This window comes from Asterias amurensis, chromosome 12 (assembly GCF_032118995.1).
Source record: "Asterias amurensis chromosome 12, ASM3211899v1".
Classification (NCBI taxonomy): domain Eukaryota; kingdom Metazoa; phylum Echinodermata; class Asteroidea; order Forcipulatida; family Asteriidae; genus Asterias; species Asterias amurensis.
In genome coordinates this window covers 10,188,888-10,206,868 of record NC_092659.1, presented here as the reverse complement: position 1 = coordinate 10,206,868, position 17,981 = coordinate 10,188,888, and the positions used below count along the sequence as shown (strand labels likewise).

At 38.8% G+C, this 17,981-nt stretch overlaps 2 pseudogenes; one reads left to right on the top strand and one right to left on the bottom strand.

Moving 5' to 3' along the window:
- Window positions 1–482: 482 nt before the first annotated feature.
- Window positions 483–15,053, top strand: LOC139945513 (uncharacterized; annotated as a pseudogene).
- On the bottom strand, window positions 10,948–12,407 carry LOC139945512 (uncharacterized; annotated as a pseudogene).
- Window positions 15,054–17,981: the final 2,928 nt, after the last annotated feature.

Genomic DNA, 17,981 nt, shown 5'->3' with positions numbered 1-17,981 from the left:
CTCCCTGCTGGTTGTTCAACGCATTGCATAGGCCCTAAGGCCCCTAACTATTATATAAAAACAAGTGCATCACTGAAACTGAACTTCATATTACCTTTATTTTAATACGAGTTAAGATAGATATAAGTTTACTTTTGACCTTTCTCTTTCGAAAGCATGCAATCAATCACTTTATAGTTAGTCATAAGTAAACAACATTGTTTTGTTATAACGCCCTCAGCATTTTGTTGCAAGTGTAGCTCAGATGCTCAGACAGAGTGACTTCTAAAGCTATTTCGTCAGTTTTTATTAAATTTAATCAATCAGTGTAGTTGCTAAAGGTCTATTTGCTGGACAACATTCGGCCCCACGCAAGGCGATTGTTTCTCATGTTTCTTCCTGCCCCATGGATGGAACAACGAGCAGGTGCGACGTGCGGTGTGCACATATAGCTATATAAAAGTAGCTCTATGGGTGTGCACCATTATTTTTATGGAGAGCGCCCTCAACTAAACCATAGAGGAAAGATGGCGGCCCCCGTGAACGACTTATTGTAGACGTTTTTTGCAACTTTCAAATCCTCATAACTGGACAAAGTCATCATTTGGTAAGCCCTGTCACGTGTCATAGTAATTTCATAAATGTAAGGAATAATACGAAGTACATTAGAGTAGTAGGCCTATAGGATCTTTCTAAGTGGGACAAATTTGCAATAAAAAATAGAAAACAAAGTTAAAGTATCATATTCAGATAGTACCACAGCCACACCACACAATTTCATTTGCGACTTGTTTATAGTTTGCCTTTGAATATGAAAACTTCACACGTGTGACGATGTTTAGACAGCTCGTCCATCGTCAGACAACTGGATCGTTCGCACAACTCGACGGTTGAGATAGATCAACCATTCGGACAACTCGACAGACGGTTTTTTCAACTGTGCCAGACAACTCGACTTTAGGAATAGATTAGTATTTAGTCTAATATTATATTAGGCAGTTTCATCAAGTTGATTTTACGTGTACCAAAACACACACACACACAGCCCCGAAAAAAAAGAACGAAATATATTAAATCATTACTCACATTTTGTACAACTCACAACTATGAGACTTGACAGCAGGCAGGAGCATTCTCTCCTCGTGCTTACATTTTAAAAATATTCGAAATCGGATGAATAGTTTCGGAGATATTGTAAAAAAAAGAGAGCAACGACAAAAAACAGAGTCTTGGCCTGGCGTGCAGCGCCCATTCGTTTGTGCATGACGTCAACTTTGAACCCCGTGGACAACGGATTTCGGAAATCTTCGGAAAGCGCCGAAGAAGCCCGAAGACGGTTTTTTGCGATGCGGGAGCACATGTTTACACAAAATGAGATAACGATTACATCATCTTGTAGCCGATAAAATTCCGCACATCGTACAGCTAGTCGCATAGCTTTTACTATAAAAACCTATTTTTGTCGGCGTTTTCCATTTTTTGAATCAAGATTTCTTCCAGAGACAATCATCAAAATTGAATGCGACTTTGTCAGTGCTAATTCCCATACATTTAAGTTTAACTTGTGAAAATTTGGTGTAATTTGATTATGTTTTCTTCTCCCGCCGAAAGGTTTTGTTAGACCATTTCTTGCAAATTTGTCCTAAATACGCACGATTATACATGTACGTCGTACTCGTACATCTTCGTGTTTCCGTGATGTGCCACCACAAGAGGGCGTGTGTTACAATAAGTTTGATAGGCCGGGGCTCTAATAATAGAAAGCTGGAAAGCTGCCCGATCTTGTTTCTTTGATAATTCCTACGTTCTGAATTGATAATAACAGACTGCTCATCTTGAGTCAAAAGAAACTAGTATTGTTATATACTTTTAAAGGCCTATACTAATTGAAAGGAAAGTTGAACGAACAAATTGATTGTATATTGGTTTTTAGAAATTGTCTTTGTAAATATAACAAAAATAATCAATGTATACCAATGCCTTCATCCTCAAGTTTTTTAAAGATTGTTCTAAATTTTTACTGTGTTAATGCTACAATTTTAAATCAAAGGATCAACTGATCTTAAATTAAAGAAAACACCAGTCATAAACTCTTTAATTTTATTCCATTCTGGTTAATTTAATAATGCTATTTGTTGACATAATTAATAAAGAATATTCACACAAACACCTGCAAAACTTAACACATATTTAATTTTTATAGTTAACAATTTCCCCCATGATGCCGCTCCTCAGTTTGATTCACAAAAATCACTTTTTGCCGTTCATAAAAAATTATACTAGCGCCTCAAAGCACAGTTTGTAAACCTCCTCATTGATAGAGGGCGCTCGCCTAGTGTGCGCCCTCTATTGCCATAGGCTGTGCATTAAACTTGGCCGTGGCCGATATGAAGAAAAACATAAGAATTGAACTTGAACACGGGTACGTTTTTTTCACGATCCACACTCATTAAAAACGGTATATCTCTGCAACCAAACATCCGATTTCAAAATTTTAAATTGATTTTTACTTCTAAGAATACACCTTAACAGACCACATCTTGTCAGAGAAAAAATCACCTGCATTAAATTTGACTGAAACAGCCTAATTATATGTAGTGTAGTAGGACCAAGCAAGACAAGACAAGTCGACGAACGGCCGTTACGGGGCCTCAACTCAGCACTAAGCCCCACTTGTGTGTCCAAGTGCAAGGGTGCCTTGGTCACACAAGTGGGGCTACTCAGCACTCTGCACAGGGCACGCACAGGTCGGACCGGGAAAGGGGGGGGGGTAGGGTTGAAAATGATCCGTTTTTAGCATCAAGAACTTGTTTTATCTATGAACTCTAATCTAAAGTTGTCCCAGGCATGGAAACATTTCTGTATCACACTACCATTTGTTCATTCGATATGAAATAATACAGTTTCTAATTTACCTCAATAAGATATCCCTATTATTAGTAAAAATGAGTGAAAAAGTGGTGGCAGGATACGGAAAGTTGTCCATTCCATTACGTGCCCTGGCATTCAAATTTTGAAGGTGGATGGACTTACCCACTTCCTTAGTGAGGGTCCACACTTGTCCGAACAAGACAACAGATGCATAGCGAGAGCTCAGCAAATTGCCTACATTTATAAGGAGGTCGATGACGACATCAAGCAAACCCCTGAGCCTACATCATGCGCATCAGTTGACTGGTTCCATGAACCCTTTTTCTAAATCCGTCGGTCCCCATACTTCCAGGACCTCATTTTGAGGTCAACAGACAATAAGAACTGACAGTTGGACATAGTGTCTGAGATATTCGTTTGACCCGAGATAGGCCTTCTTATAAGCTCAGCGATTTCTGCGCGGAGCAATTCAATCAATAGAATGCGTTTTGGTTATCACTACAGTGTGACTGGCCCTTTAATGTCCTCTTACAGAAAGTAAGGTTGATGACACTTTGTAGATCTAATAAGGCCCTACTCATGTGATATTTAAAACACACATGTGACCCTGTTTGACCCTGCCTTACGGTGTAAACTGGAAGTTCAATTGGAAGTACATGTACTAAAAATACTTTCTGCTTTTACCTTCACGGTGAGATGTTTTGCGATCAAGTAACCGCTTGGTATTTTTAAGTGATTACAATGAGCTATAGTATCCCCTAAAGTTTATATAAGTTTAGATACATACATGGTAAAGTTCTGATGTTTATGATTGCTTTGTCTGCAGGGACTATACATACAGTGACAATGACGTCTGCCTACAGCCTGAGGCCATGTGTGTATGAGCCATGTTTTAAAGGCAAGTAGTAAATCATTAGTTATTGTATCCGACACAAGTAACTCCTGGCCTCATGTTGACAAGAGTGGCAATTCTTGATTCTGCATTGAACACCCAAAATGGTTTAAATCTGCCAGGGGCAGGCTGGGTGCATACAATGTACATGAGCCCTTGGGGGTTGAAGCACTCTCACCATTTTAAAGGCACTGCATGAACATCTAAATCAAATTGCTGTGAGGCCACTGACCTTCAAGTTCTAAGGCTATGGGGCGCATGAACATGTAGCTAGACTCATAAAGTTGCATATGTAAATGTACAGTTTACCTGTTCAAAGGAAAATCATGTTCTTTTGCATGGGAGCACCGAACTCAAAGCTGTGGTGCTTCAGCAGGGTGTGGGTTCGAGACCCGGTCATGATACTTGTGTCCCTGAGTAACACCCGTTTCAGACAGGGCGCTCTAGAGTCCCACCAAACTAAATTCTTAATTAAGTACATGAAAATTTGACGTCTCGACGTTTCGAACAGTATACTCTGCTCGTCTTTTGGAGAAGAGTAAACTGTTCAAACTGTCGAGACCGACACCGGCTCTTTTTACAGCCAACGCTCACCCTAAGAGATTTACACATGGTTGTACCCGCAAGTTTACTATTTATTTATAGTTTCTTCGTATGTCTCCACACCATGCAAAGCTTCAAACAATACTTACTTACATGTATTAAAACAATCAAACGTTTCTAAAAACTTTGCCTTTTAGTCTGTAGCTACGCTGATCCTTATGAGTTAAACTTATTATTGAATTTCTCCAGTGAGTGTCTGTCTTCATGAGCCTGTATGGAACAACACAAACGACTCAAGTAATATTTCTATTGAGATGTTGTCTCTTTGTGTCCTGCTTGAACGGATGTATAGCAAGGATCAAAATAAGGTAAGCCTCAGCTGAGTTTAGTTACCAGCAATATTGAATTAATCTTGGTTTGGGTAAATTATTAGTTAAAGGCAGTGGACGCTAATGGTAATTACTTAACGAGCAATGGAGAGCTGTTAATAGTAAAAAACATTGTGAGAAACAGCTCCCTCTGAAAGAAGTACCGGTAGTTTACCACGAATTTGATTTGTTTGACAAGCAACAAGGGTGTTTTTTCTTCCATTATTATCTCGACGACCAATTGAGTTCAAATGTTCACAGTTTTGTTATTTTGTGCATATATTGAGATACACCAAGTGAGAAGACTGGTCTTTGACAATTACCATTAGTGTCCAGTGTCTTTAAAATTGAACTTCTTGTTTTAAAGGCAGTGGACACTATTGGTAATTACTCAAAATAATTATTATCATTTAAAGCCTTTCTTGATTACGAGTAATGGGGAGAGGTTGATTGTATAAAACATTGTGAGAAACTGCTCCCTCTGAAGTGACGTAGTTTTCGAGAAAGAAGCAACTTTCCACGAATTTGATTTCGATACCTCAGATTTAGAATTTGAGGTCTCGAAATCAAGTGTGAAAGCACACAACTTCGTGTGACCATGGTTTGACAAGGGTGTTTTTTCTTTCATTAGTATCTTGCATCTTCAGAGAATTTTCACAGGTTTGTTATTATGCATATTGTGTTGAGATACACCAACTGTGAAGACTAGTCTTTGACAATTACCAATAGTGTCCAGTGTCTTTAAAATTGAACTTCTTGTTTTAATACCTGCCTGGACCAGAATTTTGTTATCGTTCTGGAACTGTGGATTGCAAGATCTTATTAATGAGTGCTTTTGGCAGATGCTTCCAGCACCTTTTGTCCCTGGCTTTATTGGCTGAAGCAGGTACAAGGGGGAAACTGAAACCAGCAAATATTATTGTAGATGTCAAGACAGGTCTTAAGACCTACGTTTGTACATCATTAAATCATTAGTAAAGCAAGTTGCTATAATTAGACCAACTCAGCATCTTTGGTGCTATTATAGCTAATGAAACCCATGCAAAAGTTATTTATAGAATGTCAGAACTATGACACCCGGCCTCTCAGATGATCTACAGGAAATGTGGGATTCTCGGAAGACTGCAGTGATCAATAGAGAGGTTATGCAAGCGTGCGAATATAGATACAGATACAGTTATGATAACCGTATTCGTTCACGTCACCCGCATTCATCATGAGTGTTTCCCAACATTGTCAACACTGAGGCTCTCAACAATATAGATTGCCTGTGTGTACCTTGGACAAACTCGACAGCGAGCAAACCCTAGAAGAACTTGGCAAAGCGCTGTATGCACCTTCCTCATACTAGAAAAGCCCCAACATTGGCACACTCTGGGTGCGTTCGACTAGCTTCCCTGGGTCGACCCCGATCTGCCCCTGGTACATTCGAAAAGCTTTGACGTCATTGTGGAGTGGGTCACTTTGGGGCTGGCCGAGGTGCATGACGTCACCAGGAGAGGTTGAGCGATATTTCAATTAGCTCTTGTCAGGGGCTTACATGAGTGAGCACCGCGGGGTCGACACAGGAAAGCTAATCGAGTGCACACATTATAAAAACAAAAAGGTGACAGGAGCGATAATAATAATATTAATAGCAAGTTTTATGTAGTGCAACGACTTTACGTCCAATTCAATGGACAAAGCAATGGTGAAGTGTCTTGCTTAAGGACACAAGTGTCACGGCTAGGGGTTCGAACCCACACTCTGCTGATCAGAAACACCAGAGTTTGAATTCGGCACTGAGCGCGTCAGCAATTGTAAGCCCAAAGCTTTTGGTTGTAAAAGACTAAATGAGAAGATGGGCAAGTCTGAGCTTAAAAAGTAGATTTGACTTAATATCTTGAATTGACCTACATTAATTTGCTTAAACCCTTTTTGCAGCTACAGAAACAACGTCCATGCTTGAAAAAGAAATTCAGCAACACAATTGAATCTCAAAGTAAGTAGTCAGTTCAGCTTCTTTTATCAGCCATTTGCTTTTTTTTATTGTGAATATATTTTGACTCATTATTTTGACATTCAAAATAAATATCCAACATAAATAAACAAACAAATAAAACAAATTATACCAAAAGGGAAACTAGTGCTCCATTAAAAACAAAATGACAATAAGTTAAAATCATCAACTTCATTTATTTTTTTAAAGTTTTGAATTCCAGAGAATGGCCTAATATGGGGTCAGTCAGACTCAGAGTTTGTTTTTAAAAAACATGTACAGTTGTTTCACACCGGTACGTGTATTGTACGTTGAAAACAGTGAAATACTATCATGCTTGTTCTTGTAAACCCTGTGTTCATAATTGACTCAATTTTACACACTAATCATACATTACATACTCTTCTTTTGAATTTATTTAACAGTTTGGTCATTGGATGGTGTGCATTAATAGGGGAATCAATGTGTGGTGAAGAGGTTTTCAACTAGTGGTTTAAACCCAACGAGGCCTGGTTCATGATAATTTTACCGAGATGAAGTCGAGGTAAATTATAAAGAACCAGGCCTCGGCGGGTTTAAACCACTAGTTGAAAACCGATTCAACACACTTTGATTCCCATTCATAAATACCTTTTTGGTTAAAAGGCGTAATTAAGTAAGAAACTCTGTAAAACTTATCCGTTTCCGAGTGCTTGAGCTCTGTATGTTTCCACTTCCATGGTATGTTCAGTACATGTTACATGTACATGTACGATGTGCGTACACGTGTGATTTCCGGTTCCGTTCGTGCGCATGCGCGTATAGTCTTGGTGCATATTCGCTGGTTTTCCTTTAACACACAGTGCGACCAACTCACCAACAGCGCCTATATCGCCCGTAACAAGAAACGTCTTGCATCAAGACTAGCGTGGAGTCTCCGCTCACAACCGGTTATAAACAAAGGTTTAAACACCCCCACGTGATGCGCTCTCCACCAATAGGAATAGCGAGACTGTCTGAGGTATTTATGAATATAAATTCTTCCCTACCCTGCCTGCCTATTTATGTGAATTAACTGGTTTACATGGTCTGAATATGCTCTGACTATTTTGCTCCGTTCTTTCAGAACCGCTGATTGTGGACAGGATGCATACATGTTTAAGTGCATTGGAAGAGCCCAGTCTCACTATGAAGGTATTTCGTTTTATAAGCCTGTATTTTCTATGTGCAAAACTACGTAGTACTTCCCTGCCCTACAATGTATTTTTAAAGGCAGTGGACACGATTGGTAGTTACTCAAAATAATTATTAGCATAAAACCTTACTTACAAGCAATGGAGAGCTGTTAATAGTATAAAACATTGTGAGAAACGGCTCCCTCTGAAGTAACATAGTTTTTCGAGAAAGAGGTAATTTTCCACAAACTTGATTTCGAGACCTTAGAATTGGATTTTGAGGTCTTGAAATCAAGCATCTGATGAATGCACACAACTTCGTGTCACAAGGTTTTTTTCTTCCATTATTATAGATCTCTTAACTTCGACGACCAATTGAGTTCAAATTTTCACAGGTTTGTTATTTTGTGCATAATACATGTATGTTGAGATACACCAATACCAATAGTGTCCAGTGTCTTTAAAGCATGGGATCTACAGTAGTCTGAGTCATCTTAAGATTGTATGCACATATCTGGACATATTTGCACACATCTGGAATGGAATCTTCTGATGATCCAAGCTGAATGATTGACTAGCCAACCACTTCTAATAAGCTAACTTGTGCAGGAGATAACATTGAATGCATGTTTAAGAAATGATGAAACGAGTTCCAAGGATGTTCATTTTCAGTTATTATAAATTCAAATTGACCAGAGTTGGCAGCAAATACTTTTTTGCAAGTCATAATATTGTCTCTACAGAGCAATTCTTTTTTACACAAAGCATGTTGTCTATATTTGTTTTTGTAGGAATACTTTGAAAGGACCGGACTGAGTACGTTGTTTCCAAAAGTGATGTGTGGTTTATCTCAGGAATGTGTGTCAAGCTTGTCTCCTCTGGATGGTAAGCTCCTCACAATCTTTGGTAGGCCTACTACTTGAGGGACAAAATTCCTTTAGTTTTACAACATCAATCTATTGGGGTTTTAAAGGCGGTGGACACTATTGGTAATTACTCAAAATAATTGTTAGCATAAAACCTTTCTTGGTGACGAGTAATGGGGAGAGGTTAATGGTATAAAACATTGTGAGAAACGGCTCCCTCTAAAGTGCCATAGTTTTCGAGAAAGTAGTAATTTTCCACGAATTTGATTTAAAGACCTCAGATTTAGAACTTGGGGTCTCGAAATCAACCATCTAAACGCACACAACTTCGTGTGACAAGGGTGTTTTCTTCTTTCATTATTATCTCCCAACTTTGATGACCGATTGAGCTCAAACTTTCACAGGTTTGTTGTTTTTATGCATACATTGAGATACATGTACACCAACTGTGAACGCTAGTCTTTGACAATTACCAATAGTGTCCTCTGCCTTTAATGTACATGTTAGAATAATATACACTGATGAGTTTCAAACTGTTTTCTTTACAATAACATGTTGTCTTTGAATCTGTATTTTTGTCTGCAGGATATTTCAGTCACTTATCAAGATTAAATCAACTTATGGTGCTGTGCAAACAGATTGCCGATGATGTCACACTTGGCAACCACAAGTACATTGCACATCAGTTGGCACTGCTTCATGTAAGATATCAACTGTTCATTGATGAGTACATGTTCTAAATCTTTGTATGATATTAATTAGCCTTATAATATGTGAGTACATTGTATTTCTAGAACCCCTTCAAATTTCACTTATTTCCTAGACCTATAAGCAGTGCACATCCTTTTTATGGATATAATGCAGTACACAAATGATCTTCCAACCTGTGCTGTGTTACCATGCCTCTAGTATTATATCATCTGATTGGTTCTCGACCAAGAAAGATTCTCAATCTGTTACGTGGTACATGTATAACATAATACAATTGTTGCACGCTGTGACGGAGTCCATGGCGTTTTGTACACCCGAGGGGGAAAATGGCACCCGAGGCAAAGCCGAGGGTGCCATTTCCCCTTGAGGGTGTACAAAAACCCATGGACCCCAATCACAGCGTGCATAATTGTTATTCCTCTTCTCGAAGTTCTGTTGTCATCTTCAAACATTATTACGATGCACTATTCATTGTTTGATGAGCAGACGAACAAGAAACAATTCCCTCGAACCCGCGGTTGTTTCGTACACAGCGCTGGAAATCGACCAACGCTGGGAACGATCAAGGTGATGTACACCGGTGTACATCACTTTTCATGTTACCCGGGCCGTCGAGCCATGTAACATGCGTTTTTGTTGCATGTCACATGATTGGTTCTCGACCAATCAAACTTCACAGTTTGTTACCGAGGTATAACACTGTGTATTGTTTTTAAACAACAACCATGTACAACCTGTGCATTTGATGTTATCGCCTCATTATGTGTCAGTTTATCTGGCAATCTCCTACATATTCTAATACATACACACAAGTTATGTATACACTGCTCCCCTCACACATCAGAATAGAAATTATTAACAAATATATTTATATGTAGAATGTACTACAGTGGTAAACTTGGCAAGTTTGTTGAATATTACAGCAATTGTTGAACAACGTGTGGAGTGGAGACTCGCTGGTCAACATCAAGACTGACATTGAGACGAGATTCAGGAAGTTAAAATCAGCCATTGAATCCCAGAAGAAACAAACCAAGCCTGTGCTACCACAAGAATACCAGTCCTGGTAAGTTATGTTTCTAACACAAAACACAACGTCCACAGATTTACATTATACTTACACAGTTGGAAGATACCACCCCATGAGTGAGGCGACTTGGGTTCAATGAGGAGAAGCATGGAACTTGATCGAAGATTTCTTGATGGAGTGTAAACTTAAGTGCTTTGTGGACAATGAGCATAGGCTTAAAGATGATTCGTTGAGAGATATGGAGCCAGTGTAGTTGTTTCAGAAAAGGGGTACGCATTTTTACGATCAATTGATGCCATAAAGCATTGTTGTCACTTGTCAGATTAACTGCAGTGCATAGTGAATTGTTACAATTTTTACAATGGACGAAGTGACTGATTTATTCAATTGGTTAAGGTTGATAATTGGGCGGAAAGTCCCGTCTTTCTTTGGACAGATGAAATGTTTGATACAAACTCACCCTATCATCAGCATGTGTAATTGCTCCTTTTTTGAGAAGTTTATCAATTTCCCTTGAGATAATTTCAACCTTATTGGAACAAATTTAATTGGGAACGATTGAAAGGGTTGTTTCCCAAATTCTACTTCATAGTGCTTTATAGCATCTAGAACCCACTTATCTGAAGTTATTGCTTGCCATTTTGGTACGAATTGTGCTAATCTACCTACAATTTTGCTAGATCTAATGTGTACTTACCAGTGTGGTTGTACTTGTAGTGACATGCGGGCTTACTTTGCCGTTTCCACATCTTACCGTGACTTGGCGTTCCACCGAGTGTCTCAGTTTCTGTTGTGGCGCTGATAGTTTAAATGCTGACCACCTCTTCTGAATTGGCTGGGGTAGTTTAAGTTACCCCTGTGGTTGTGCATGGGTCGTTTCCGATCATGTTTGTCGTTTCCTATGAAAGTCCACCAGCCTACTTTGTTCCCAATTTTATTGGTCTGCTGTATGTTCTTGCACTGTTGGGGCAGGTTGTCACTAAATAAAAACCCTGTTACGGCACATGTGGCGAGCAAGAAAATTGTTTGTTAAGGTCAGGTTTAATCAAATCCCGTCTTCGCACATTCAGTTCCTGGTTGGCGTGTCCAATAATGGTCACTGCATCCAATAGCTTGGTGATTTCACCCTTGAAGTCAGGGTTTACCCGAGTGGGCGGGTCAGTAGCAGCGGGTCTGGACATAAGTGAGTTTATTACTCCAACTACGGGAATAATTCCCCTAAGAAGTACATGTACCTGTTGCACCTTCTGGAATCTTATGAGTCCTGAGAGCGTGTCTTTGGCTTTAATGAGCTCCATATCTCCTGGAAACCTGTGTGCAATCCAAATGCTTGACGTTTGCCGGAGGGCCTTGAGCTTTTCCACGGTCTTGTCCTCCGGCAATTTGTGCGGACCATTTTATCCACTACTTTAGCCAATTTGTCATTGACTGCATTGGCGGTCGGTGCATCTTCTGCATATATAGTTGTTCGAAATTGTCCAACAACTGGTCATCTTGGCATAAGGTTTTACCCCTGCTGGCTCTCTTGTAGGAGTTCGTCTATGGCCTTTGAGGCACTCTCCAGGTGGGATTCTGAATCCGATGTCAGTCAAGGTCGCTTGATGGGTTGACTGAGAATCACTGTTTGCATGTTTTTGATAGCTTCCGCATGCAAGCTTCCCTGAAACATCTGCAAATTATTGCCCGGAAACTGTGTCTGATGACAAGACCGTTGAGCGCTTAGGCTTTGGCCCTTCAACTTTCTGTTTGCCCGAAGCTGCGCCGATTGATGAATTGTCATCTTGTCCCAATCCCGGGTCTTCCTGGGTATCAATTGCACCCAAAGGGGCAGCCAATTAACTCAAGGAAATGTGGTTCGACGGAGCTTTCCATGGTGCAAAGTGCCATCAAATACCTGTAATTGTACGAAGTATAAAATTTGATCTCCAGCACAGAAAAATGTATTGGGTTGCACGAGGCGTAGTAGGGCATTTATATCAGGAACATCTTTTCATGTTCTCTTAACTGTGTCTACATCCATGGACACTAGTGCCTCAGAAGACCCCCCCCCCCCCCCCCCCTGGTGCTGACTCAATTCGGGCTGAATGGAAGTGCCTCAACAGACTTAAAACATCAACTGGCCGGTGCAAAGTGTGTCTCAAGAAATGGGGATACCTAGACTCTGAAGACGTGACCTGCATATGTGGGACAGAGCCACAAACTATGAATCACCTGCTGAGATGCCCCCTACTGGAGCGACAATGCAGAATTGAGGACCTTGCAGAGTACAATAATATTGCTAGGAGCTGTGTTCAGTTCTGGCTGAAACACAATATCTAGTGTGTAAACACGATAAGAAGAAGAAGAACAACGTCTAATTACTCCAGTGGAAAGTGTAATCTCATGTAAGTCCAAAGTGGAGGTGATGACGAGGTGGAATGCTGACCAACCTAAGCTTTTGCAGACTGACACAGTAACAAAATGAACATTCTACCAACTAGCACACAATTTATTTAATCACTGCATTATTTGTATTACTTTCAAATCTTTTCAGATGAATTTAAAGGGTCAAAAGATGTCTCTGAAACGGCCTACATGTAGATTGCACCAGAGAGCATCTACTACGTGTAGGCCTACATGTAGATTGCACCAGAGAGCATCTACTACGTGTAGGCCTACATGTAGATTGCACCAGAGAGCATCTACTACCTAAAATATTCCCAGGTCCTTAAAGCAAGCCTTGGACTCCAATCCTTCAAGACATATTGACGACCATGCCTACATGTTGGCCACATTTAATATTTATATACAGTGCTAACACACATCAGTGTATATGGGTAAAAACCAAAATTTAATATTCCCTATCTCTGATGTACATTTAACATCTCTATGATAATTATGTTGTACTTTTTCAGGCTTCAAGATACAGCAACTTCTTTACTTGACATGATCATGGACTTTTCCTGGAACTGCAACAACCTTTATTGCCTGCCATTGGCTTTTTGCAGCAGAGCCATCGTACAGCATCCATTTCATGATCTTAAAAATTTATTTTTCAAAACATAAAGTGATGTGGGTAAGTTTTAGTATGATTCAATAATCAATGTCATACAAATGGCGCACCCCGTATTATAGCTTTTTGGGGGGATAAAAAAAGAAATTGTTGTGTGGGGTCTCCGTTCAATTATCCACTCTACACAATGGCGACTGGGCGCATGTGCGTGCGTGGGTTTGTATCCACATTCAAACCAGGGAGCTATAACAAAAAGAAAAATGGGTCCACGGTTGCCATCACAAAGAGTTGAACAAAGGAGGGTCCACGATTACAGGTGTTTACATACTTGTGTGTGTATGGGAATGCTGCGTGGTACATGCTTCATTGATGTACGCGTTTGGATGCGCATACGGTTTGCCCCACACAAGATGGCAACTTTCATAGCAACAAAGGGGTTATTCAATACGGTCTATAATATACACAGATTTTCAGAACATTCATGTTTTGCTGTAGCACATTATTAAAAGTTTCATTAAAATTATTTTATTTGGAATGACATTTTAGAATGTGACGGACGGGCCTAGAATTACCTTAGAATGAAGGGGCAGGGTTTGAATCCCACCTCAGTAGTTTGTTTGTGGATTTTGTTGTCACAGAACTCGGTAAAAGCATCGAGTATACAGTGCGTATTACTCATTGCTGTAAAGTAAAACCAAAATGTTATTCTTTATCCAAGATGCAAGTTCTTACATCTTTTAACATCTCTTGAAAACAAAGTGGCATCATGTTATCACAGTTAAGTGATACTAATTTAATTCTTATACATTGTACATTAATAAACTGAATGACATAGTTTTGTAATGACTACACTATTTTGTATTTTATTCAAATAATTAATGTTTATGAGTGCAATGGTGCGAATATATTCTTGAGTTGAAAGACGAGGCGTAACAATTTATTTTTCTAGTGCATTATTCAAAGGTAGTTTTGTATGAGGTTTGCTCTTTTTTTTTTTTTTTTTATAAATTAAAATGTTTGTTATTGATTAAGTTTATTCAGATTTGTATACAATTTGCTTGTGTACCTGAAATTCAAAGTATTTACATTAAACTTTATTTCAAACAAAGTACACAAATTGAAGTTATGTCTATTTGTATAAAATGTGTTGGTCGTCTGGCCAAGTGCAGCAGACCTCAGCTCTGGTTGTGTACGAGTTTGGGGTCGGTTGAGAAGTAAAACCCTATGTGTTGTGTATACCCACGACACTTATCTTTGTACAACATTGGTAAGAATGAAAATAAAAATGTTCACACAGATTTTCACAAACTTACATGGTACAAAGATGATCATGGTGGAAAAGTTAATCTGAAATAGTTTTGCTTGAAATGCCATAGTTTTAAGGGAATTGGTAAAATAAGGGAAGAGGTAAAAACACATGCTTTTTCACTGTTTTCTTATGACTCCGATTTAGCTTAAAGTTTCAGAGGTTTCTTATTTCATGTGTGTATGTTGTGTCACATCAAATTTAGATACAGGTCTTTGGTAATTAAAGACAACGGACACTATTGGTAATTATCAAAGACCAGTATTCTCACGTGGTGTATCTCAACATATGCATAAAATAACAAACCTGTGAAAATTTTAGCTCAATTGGTCGTCGAAGTTGCGAGATAATAAATGAAAGAAAAAAAACACCCTTGTCACACGAAGTTGTGTGCTTTCAGATGCTTGATTTTGAGACCTCAAAATCTAAATCTGGTCTCGCAATCAAATTCGTGGAAAATTACTTCTTTTTTGAAAACTGCGTCACTTCAGAGGGAGCTGTTTCTTACAATGTTTTATACTATCAACCTCTCCACATTACTCGCAATCAAGAAAGGTTTTATGCTAACAATTATTTTTAGTAATTACCAATAGTGTCCACCGCCTTTAACCAATCAAGCGTGGGTTCGGTTCCAAACTATTAAAAACAAAACAAAAAAACAGATGAACTCGTCTGAAAGCAACATGTGCACTTTGCACATTTCACTTCTTGTGTTCTGCATTCAATCAGTGCCCCTTAATTGTCGTTAAAGGCAGTGGACACTATTGGTAATTGTCGAAGATCAGTATTCTCACTTTGTGTATCTCAACATATGCACAAATAAACAAACCTGTGAAAATTCTCACAATGTTTTATTCTATCAACAGCTCTGTATTGCTTGGTACTAAGTAAGTTTTTATGCCATCAATTATTTTGAGTAATTACCAATAGTGTCCACTGCCTTTAAAGACACTGGTGACTATTGGTAATTGTCAAAGAATAGCCTTCACAGATGGTGTATCTCAACATATGCATAAATTAACAAACCTGTGAAAATTTGAATTCAATCGGTCGTCAAAGTTGCGAGATAATAATGAAAGAACCAGTACCAAGTAAGGTTTTATGCTAATGATTATTTTGAGTGATTAACCAATAGTGTCCACTGCCTTTAAAGAAGATAAACATAAAGGGAGACAAACATCGAAGTTTGTCCAAACAAAGGCTGAAAATACACCAAAAACGGTTTATTGATCCCTTATTCCGGGTACAATCTTCGAGTGGCAATCTTCCCCTTCTGTCCGTTTTGCTCCTGACCAATGCACGCTCGCTCAATAGCAAGATTGATGAGGTGGAACTTTCCTAAAACAGCACTGTTTTAATGTAGCAATAGCGGGACACTTTGTAAACTGATTATACCATCCAGGCGGCTAGTATTCCACGTTTCAAACTTTACTAGAGCAATGTGCAACAAGCCTGGAGGAGGAGTGGCTATCTATGCAGCGGACTCTACAGATCTCAAACCACAAAATGTGAATCTGAATTTCATTAGCTCAAAATTTACTTCATGAAATCCAGAAGTAGCATTGGCAATAATTTTTATGAACATCGGTGTCATCTTTAGCCAATTAACGTGTTCTCTCAAGAGCTTCGTGACTCTTATATAAAAAGAACCTCCTACTCGTTATATTATCTCTTTTAAGTAGACAAAAACTGCCCACCCGTTATATCTCTTTTATGTAGAAAGGATAACTAACACAATTATTAAAGTCACCTGGAAGTGGTATTTATTCAAAATAAAGCTTTTGTCACTAATATATGTGTTTTGATGACTGTCGGCAACAGTCCCCAATTAGTATGTATGGATAGATTATTTCATATTCTACCTGGAAATGTTAAAATTAGCGTTTGGATTAACGGTGGAAATCGCTGTATCCTGACTGGACTAGGAACGATCCGGTCTTGCCAGGTAGAATATGAAATAATCTATCCATACATACTAATTGGGGACTGTTGCCGACATTCATAACATGAACATTTTCCGTGTTTTGTGACTTGTTTTCTCTGTTTTGGAAGCCATTTTTTACGTACAAATTTCTCTTTTTAAAATTTGAGTTGCACCGACTGTTTTTAGACATAACGACAGATATGCTCTTCATTTCAGTGTACTTCTACATTATTTATGTCAATACTTTTCAAAAAAAGCCGAATAAGACTGAATTTCAGAAGCCCTTTTGACTAATTAGTATTAAACCGAGGTCACGCATGAAAAATCACGTCTACTCGCGCAGATAAATCACAAAGGAGACTTATTAAATCGAGTGTTCTGCAGGTAGACTGCATTACACTGAAGCTCTCGACTTGACCAAACTTCCATGTTGTCTGATCGTTGCTTTCTATTGCTCATTGAGCCATAAGGAGCACGCAGTTTTGTTTCCATTCTGCTACTTGCGAATAGTAAATTGGGATTTAGTAAAACCAGTTAGGAATTATCTGTCATATTTTGTTCTGATATTCTGCACCACAATCGCCTAAGGCCATCACGTTTGCCATATGGCTAGCAAAATGCCTGCAATGAGGCCAATCAAAAGACGAAAATACGACAACTGGCAGGTCGCGTGTTTGATAATAAAGTGTTTATGGATTATGTGCATGAAAAGCTGACAAGTTTGAGACAATGCGAATGGTAGTGATGAAATGGTACCGTGTGCACCTTTAAAGACAGACTGAAATTTAATTTATTTCAAACACCTTATCAGTAGTCGTTTTTTTCTTTTTACCCCCTTCATTTTGCTGTTCCCTCTGATTCCCTAGTGTCCATTTCGCCTATATATGTTGCTTTCTTTTCATGAGCTTTGAGCACCTTATATGCGCACTATAAATAAGGGATACTCAGCCAATGTTTCCCTTATTCTTCGATGAGTGCATAATTCTTCTGATCCGAGAATACCGACAGATTGTTACTGTTTTTGCTGGTAATATTAGTTATATACATCGATATTCTGAAAGAAGAGCTCATACTTTGAAGTAGTTATGACCAACAGGATATGGTTTAAAACACATTATAGTTTGCGTAGTTACTTATACATCATACGGTTGTATACAACATTAGTTTCTCCATGGTAGGCCCCTAATCAAGTTCCAAACGTACTTGTACATTGTTGACATTCTAACCAAACTCAAGTAACAGTGAAATCAGACTTGGTGTTCTAAAAAGGTATAGACTTTCACAAATCTCTCTTTACCTGAATATTAGGTAAAGTAACACGATGGTTTCATTATGCGACTAATATAGAGGTTATGTGCTACTACACA